General features: G+C 49.3%; 1 protein-coding gene across 4 annotated transcripts in view; it reads left to right on the top strand.

Annotated features, from left to right (window-relative positions):
* Positions 1-3,577: 3,577 nt before the first annotated feature.
* LRFN5 (leucine rich repeat and fibronectin type III domain containing 5) overlaps positions 3,578-7,502 on the top strand; it is a gene marked incomplete at its 3' end in the record, with an annotated part of 254,541 nt that continues 250,616 nt past the window's right edge. For 3 of the 4 annotated variants that reach the window (XM_079914201.1, XM_079914197.1, XM_079914196.1), the window contains exon 1: positions 3,578-5,554. The remainder of the gene's footprint in view (positions 5,555-7,502) is intronic. The other variant, XM_079914199.1, reaches the window with a different exon arrangement.

Here is a 7,502-nt window from a genome sequence, read left to right as displayed (position 1 = left end):
GTATAAGAAATGACCAGTTCCGTCCAGTAATTTATCGGGTTCTTAGTGCACAGCTTTCATGAGGTAGATCTTAATCACCTAGTATGCCATTATCATGATCCATAAAAGTTAAAAAAAAATGACAAAGATTCAGGAGGAAGGGAAAGTAAATAAATGTATGTTTTACAAAAGATCAAGTTAAAAAAATCACATAAAAATAAAAATTTATTTTTATTTAAAAATAAAAGGGAAAATGTCTTTTGTAGCTCAGAAATACATTAAATAGTAAATAAATTTGATTTTGGGGAGATCCAAAATACATAAATGAGCAATCTGTTTATTTAGGACAGAAATATGCTGGGTCTGCAACTCTGTTTAGAGCCCAGTTGAATCATGTTTTTGGTAAGATCTAATTGCCATCACAATTTGTATCTTAGGACTTTATAGTCAGGTACAACATCAAAAATATGTTTCTAAGATAAGCAGGTCTCTTTTTACATTTCAAAAATACATGGGGCACAACTATGATAGTGATTTTTTAAAAAGCTTGATGTTGGATTTCAATTATTATATTTTAACAAAGTTTTTTTTTTTAAGTTATTCCTTCATTTCAGAAACTTGTATTTCCCTGTTGTTTCTTCACATCATTTTCCAGTCTTGAATTTACAGATAACTTTATATTAGGAAAAAGAATCAAATGCTCCTCACAGTACCAGTTCATCACCCAGAAAATATGGAGATAATTCCAATTTTAAAAAGCTTTTTAAAGCATACATCAAACCAAAAATGAACTAAAGCGACAATATATCACACTTTTAAACCACAGAAATAAGAAAATTCATGAGGTAAGCAGACTAATTGTTGAAAACAATTTTAAAACAGTGTAAGTCATGCCTTTCTCACTGCTTTAGGAAAAAATGATAAATAATAATATAACCAGAAACTCAGGTTTCCTTTTGGTATTCATCATTTTAAGTGTAAATCATTCATATTTCCATTTATTGCCTGAAATTAGCAAAACACAACTTTTTTCAAATTCTGCATTATTCTGGGAAAACACAGTCCAATATTTATGACCAGAGGTCCTTGGAAAAATGATTGGGCCGAGAAAGAAGCCTAACGTAATTTTAAAAATGACGACATAAACACTGGATTTGGGGATAAACTAAGATTTTTTGGACACTTAAAAGTATACCAATTTCAAAGCTGGTTTTGCCAACAATACTTATGTAGGCAAACTAGAACTTGCCATCTTCTTTTTTTTTCAGAGGCCTTTTTTTCCTTTGGTTGAAAGAAAAATTACCCTCTATTAACTCTGAGATCCTTTGGGAAAGAATATCCTAGCCTTTCCTTGAAAGTCTTCCCACCTCTACTGTCAAGCTAAAACAAAGCTTGTTTCTTCCTCCCTACTGGTGAACTCTAATCAGCTTGTATAGGAGGGAAAGAAACAAATACTGTACCTGGACAGTGAAAGGTACATGACTTTACCAGCGAGTGCTTTCTTGAGATAAGATGAAATGGTGAAAGCACTTTCAAATATAACGTATAATGTACAACGGGAAGGCTAAACTAAAGGAAGAGAGGATGGTTTTGTGAGCTTGGTAGGGCTTGCAACAGAAAAGAATACTGGAAAGTTACACATTACTACTCCCTAAAGAGACGTTGATTGCACACACACACACACACACACACACACACCGTTACTTAGCACCCAGGAAGATATCTGAACTCCAGCTCTCGTCTTCTTACAGCTGGTTAAGTGTACCCTCTCCTCACCTCGGTCCGAGCACTAGAAAACAAAAAGAAAACGAAAAAGAAAAGTTATTTATTCCAGCAATGCAAGGTCTTTGGGCTTCTCATTCAACATCTCTCTATACTTTGGTCCCCAGGGGAAACTGCAAACCTTTATCTCCTGGTCTTCAGCGGTTCCTATCGGCTCAGTAGGGAAGGGTGGGGGCAAGTGGGAAAATCCTTAAGGAAAAAGGAGTCACCCCTGCGTCCAAAAGTATTGGAAGTGCTCGCTCGTATCTGCTTGTGGTCCGTGCTGGTGCTCCGCCGCCGCCCCTCAGTGAAGTCCGAGAAGCGGCCAAGTTTAAAGTGAAACGAAGATGGAAGCACTCTCTCTCCCTGTTTCTCAGAGAGTCCCTTAACTTATTTCGCCGCAGGTTCTTGCCCTGGACTTTTCGGAAACCTTTTTTCACTTCAGGGGACAAAAAGCCACAGGGGCAGCGCTGATGGTTTTAGTGGAGAGTCTCCTGGCCTGCAGTGGTGTCCGCTGATGTATTTGTCCTTGGTGTCCCTTTGGTTTATTTTTCTGAGGTGTCGGAGGTGTCGCCACGCAGACCCGCTGCTGCGCGAGTTTGCCACCAGCTCTCGAACTCTAATCGTCCGGCGCCACCCGGGCTCCGCGGAACTCGCCCCAGAGCCCCGGACCCGGTGCCGCCAGCGAACCTGGAAGGAGGCGGCACAGCAGGAACTGCGGCCCCTGAGCCGAGCTCCTTCGGAGCAAAGCCTCCGGAAGAGTTGCGCGGATTCCTAAACCCCGGATTGGACCTGGAGCCCGGTGGGCGTAGAGAGGAAGAAGGAAGAAGAGGAAGGAGGAGACACGAGAGCACTTTCCACCTCAAGCGCCAACACTCCTCGCATCCTCTCCTGAAAGAGGCAGCTGTGTGGGTCCTGCCTACGCGTGGGTGCACGTGTACGCGCTTGGGAGAGCCCGTGGGTGTGTTCGGGTGTGAGCGCGTCTGGGCACCCGCAGGGCAACGCTGAAGGCTGGGAGAGCTCTATTGGTAGCCAAATTCGAGAACGCCCTATCCTAGGAGGCCACTAGCACGTGGCTTTGACAAGTAGGCCTGGAAGAGGCCCTCATTAGCCAGCTTCCTTCGGCAACTCCCAACTCTTACATTCTCTTTGGGTTCAGACTGGTTTCGGGGCCAGCAGAGATCCGAGCTGAGAGGGAGTTCCTCGCTGGGGCCGAAGACCAAGTGCTGGTGAACCGGTTAAAGAGAAGTGACAGGATTTCCAGGCTCAGGAGATAGGAACAGCTGATTTCACTCGCGGTTCCCAGGAGAAAGACTTTTTCCGGGCTGGAGGGAGGGTAGGGTCGAGGAGAGTAATTCTAGGATTTGTGGCGAGAAAAGTCGACCTCCGCCGGCGGGGCCCTGTCTTGCTTTCTCCCCATCCCTCTTCTCTTTCCTGCTTCAGACCTGTTCCCTGTCCCAGTAACCTTAGTGGCCTGGTCTGGCTTGTGACGACTATTGGGTTTACTTTCTGCCCTTGACATACTAATATGTGACCAACTTCAGTACTGGTAATGTCTGATGCTCAACTGAGTTGATTCTCAAATATAATATTCTTTTCAGCTTTTGCGCCCATCGATTAGTAAGTAAACTACCACCTACTACTAAGGGGACGGTGGAAACCAGTCGCAGGCGACTGAGACCCCTAGGTCAGCAGTCCTCCATCTCAGATATTCCTGGCGGGTTATAGCTAATGACTTTTCCCTGTGCCATAAGCAGTCACAGCCTGACCCGGTGATACTCCTTTACCCCGTAACCGTGGGGCAGTGGGCGGTCAGTAAGTCCCCCCGTCGCAAAAGACTGGGGACGCCCCTGAAGTTCGCCTTCATGCTCCAGATTTTCTGCTTTCTCCCCTCCCCCTGCCTGCAACGCCCCCGCGCCTCGCCTGCCCCGGGATTTGCCGGCGCCTGGCTGGCCCTTTACTCCAGCCCTGGGTAAATCAGCCCGGAACTCGCCAGGCTCCGAGGCGCGGAGGGAGGCGTGGCGGCCCCGGCGAGGGTCTCGCCTGACTCCCGGAGTCTCGGCGGCGCAGCAGCTCCTGTCACTGCGGCGAGGGTCGGGCTCACGGCCGCGCGCCCCGCCGCCGCCACCGCCTCCATGCTGCAGCGCGGGGCGCAGTTCCTCCCGGCCCGGCGGCTGCAGTCGTCCAAACACGCCGGCTCGGGAAGCCCGGAAGCCGGGCCCGCCCGGGCCACAACCACAGCGCGGGAGTCGGGCCGCCAGCCTCTCGCCTGAGCCGCGGACTCGCCCGGAAGCCGCGGGCAGCGGGCGGGGCACTGTGCAGTGGCGCGTAGGAAGACTGCCGCGGTGTGCAGAGCGGCCCGAACTGAGGACTCTGTGTGCGTGCGCGCGGGGGTGCGTGTGTTTGCGCCTGTTTTTCGTTCTTCCCTCAAGGATGGCAATGGCTTGCAGCTGGCTGCTCCCTTAGGATTCTAGAGTTTGTGGAGCTCTAGGTTGTGAGCACAAACCACCCATATAATCCATTTTGCACGGGCGGTTTATATCAGGAGAAAAAAAGCGCAACTGGACGGGGGTGGGGCAGACCAAGGAAACCTTCTGGAAATACAAATACGCACGCACAACACTCATAAGAGAGAGGAAGAATGAAAGACCTGGTAAGATGTCTGTAACCTTCCTGCTGGCCCTTCCATTTTTCCGGAAAGATTCTGGATCGTTTCTACCTTTTGAAGTCATCTTGGCATCTATTTTTTTGTAAGCTCTCTCCAGCTTAGTAGCGTGCGTGAGGGCGTGTGTGTATGTGTGCGCGCGCTTATCTGATGCATTTGACTGTCTTTTGTACAACTGCCCAGAAGCAAATGTGTTAACTCGGCGGTCCCCCTCGATGCCTGGCTTCTCGCAGAGCGCGGAGGACGCCCAGACCCATTTTCCAGTCTGGATTCGGAAGGGCTGCTCAGCTTTGGACCCTTGTGTGTGGATCGCTTTACCCAGAGGCTTGGAAAGCGCCAGTATTAACCTGCTTACAGGTACATCACAAGGTCGCCAGAGGGTCTTGCAGCCGTCTTGTTTCTGTGCATCTAGACCTTCCTGTCTTGGCCCGAAGGATATTTACGTTTCGGTCGACATAATTTGAAGCCAAAAGTTCAGCCTGTCGAGCTGGTTTCTGCACAATCAAGGTAAAAAGAATTGCCTTTCAAACTGCTTAACAAAATCCCCGACTCTTCGACTCTTCCTTGCTGGTTCCTGGCTCTTTTGCCTCCCCACCAAAATGTCACCAGCTCTTGAATTACGTGGATTTGGGTTGGAGGAGAACTTGAAGGAAACGTGATAGAACCGCTATGCTAGACCACTCTCTTTGCTGCCCGTGGTCCTGTGGGCATCGAAGCCGATCGTGAGAAGGACCAGTCACCTCCTTGCTTTTCCTTCCCCGTGCTGTACTGGGTGTGTGTGTGTGTGTGTGCAAGTGTGAATGCGAGTGCGCGCGCGCCTGTCTGCGAGTGTGTGTGTGTGTTTGAGTGTGTTTCTGTGTGTGCGTGCGCGGCCGCCCTACCTCTGCCCGATTCCTGGGTGCAGAAACGCGGGTTTCATGGGGCGATCGCCGCGGATCCCCCGCCCAGCGCGACCTGCGGGCAACGGCGGCAGTGGCAGGAGCCGCCTCTCGGACTCCCTAGGATGCGGGTGCTGAGCTATGGCAAAGGGCAGCGAAGTGACGAGGGAGACCCACGTACGACTGTGAAAGCCACCTGGAAACACCTTGCCGGGATTGTACCTGCGGGCAGAAAGTCTTCCTACGCCCGTCTTTCCTCTAGAGGCACCAGGTAACAAGCAAACGACTTCCCGCCTCACCCAGTTTCCCTCTGATCTTATTTCTAGTGTCTTATCTGCATTGCAGGCTACTTTACTTATTAATGTTTTGAAAATCATTAAGAAGGGCTGGGTATTCAAGGGCGCTCTGTGATGTAATATAATTTCTAGTAGGTGGAATATAAATCTATACCTGAGCATTTAATCTAGTAGTGAAAGCTAAGAAAATATGGATACGCTCCACCCTAAGTGATGTTTTTGGAAGCTAGGCGTGTTGAACCTGTCTGAAGATGCCAGAGATTAAAGTCCCGTGTTTTCTTCAGGCTATGGTTGCCACGGACCATTTGGTATCCAGCCCTCCCCAGATTGTGGAGTGTGAGAGGGTGTTTGGTTTCCACCCATCGTTTCAGGCAGGGATCACTTTGACCCTTCTCTTCCTCTGGTGCCAGGTTGTTTTCCTGATTGTCGACGAGCTTGCCAGATCCTTTAGTAGTTGTAAATTATGCATCTGGAGACTTTAATTCGAAATACAGTTTTCTTGGAACTTGCTTTGAGTGGAAGGGAATTCATTGCCACGGGTGTATGTGTTGAGATACGGTGTTTAACTGCCAGGGTTGCTTTTATGTAGCAAAATAGATCCATATCTAGAGGAGCGCTGCTAAAACCACAACCTCAGTCCCCAGCTGCATTGTCTCGCTTGTGGAGAGGGGCTTGTACGCGCGTGGTTTGTTTTTATTTTGTTCTGCTTTTTTTTTTTTTTTTTGGTTTGTCTCTGTATAATGTGTATTTTGAAAATTCTTGCCAGTGCCTTGATTTACAAGGAGTAGGGTGGATTTGCGACTGCCTAATTAACATATTGGGTCTGATATGTTAAAAATGGAGATTCCCACAGCCGGCTGAGGCAGAACAAATTTAGTGAACTTCCAAAGCCTCTTACCTTCGCACCTTATTTCTCTCATTTCCTATCCCATCACCTCTGCGTCCCCTACAGAAAATTTCTCTCCCTTCTCGAGGGCATTAGGATTAAGAAAATAAAGCACTTCCAAAGTAGTCTCATCAATGTTTTATTAGACAGTGAAGGCGGTCTGAATAATTCAGCTAGGGAATGCTCGTTTGTCTCCCGCCTTTGGGAGCTGCCTGCTCGCTGCACTCAACCAAGGGTTTGGCTCAGCCGAGCGCACGGTGCCCTGCTCCTGGAAGCAGTGACTGGGACTGCTCCGCGGGTTTCTCTTTGCTGAAGCCGCTTGGAAAGTGGAGGGGCGCTGCCTGCTTTTCCTCCGCCCGCTGCATTTTTAAAATAGATATCCGTATGATGGTATTTGCGGACTACAAGCCGGTCGCTAGCTAGCTGCTGTCGCTGTCCCTGCGCCTTGATGTCCCCGACTACTCTGGAGATTGGGCTCGGCTGCTGCTTCAGCCCTCGCAGGCTGGTGGTGCTACAAGGCCGTGTTTGCAGCGGGCTTGGGGGCTGGGCTCCGCCACTGCAGCTGCCAGGCCCGCGTTGACACTTTCTTGGGGCCGGGCGGGAGAGCTCAGCGGGCCCCCTGGCAGACAGCGGGCGCATCATGGCAGAGGTGGCTGCCTGGATTTGAGACGGAGGAAGTGGAGAGACACACGTGGCGGGGGGGGCAGTGAGGTCCTGCCCGATTTCCTTGCGCCTGCAGCCCCCTCTCCCTTCTTGGTAAATGAATATTCAAGTACATAGAAGGAAAGCTGGCTGGCTGCAAAAATGCCTTGATATTCACATACTGCATGATTTCTCAGGATTCAAAACCTGAAACGAAGTGTGCTTTTCCTAGGCCTCCATTTGTTCCTCTCTTCTCTCCCCTCTTGCTCTCCTGGATTTAATCAGGTCATTTCTACTCCTGTTTTACCTCCAGTTGAAATACCACTGGAAAGACTGCTACCTACCCGCACCCCAACTCCAATAAACACGAAGGAGTTGAAGGCCACTCTTTAGAC

This window comes from Stenella coeruleoalba (assembly GCF_951394435.1).
Source record: "Stenella coeruleoalba genome assembly, chromosome: 2".
In the NCBI taxonomy this organism is placed as follows: Eukaryota; Metazoa; Chordata; class Mammalia; order Artiodactyla; family Delphinidae; genus Stenella; species Stenella coeruleoalba.
The sequence above is the reverse complement of the archived record's forward strand: the minus strand, read 5'-3'. Positions and strand labels throughout refer to the sequence as shown.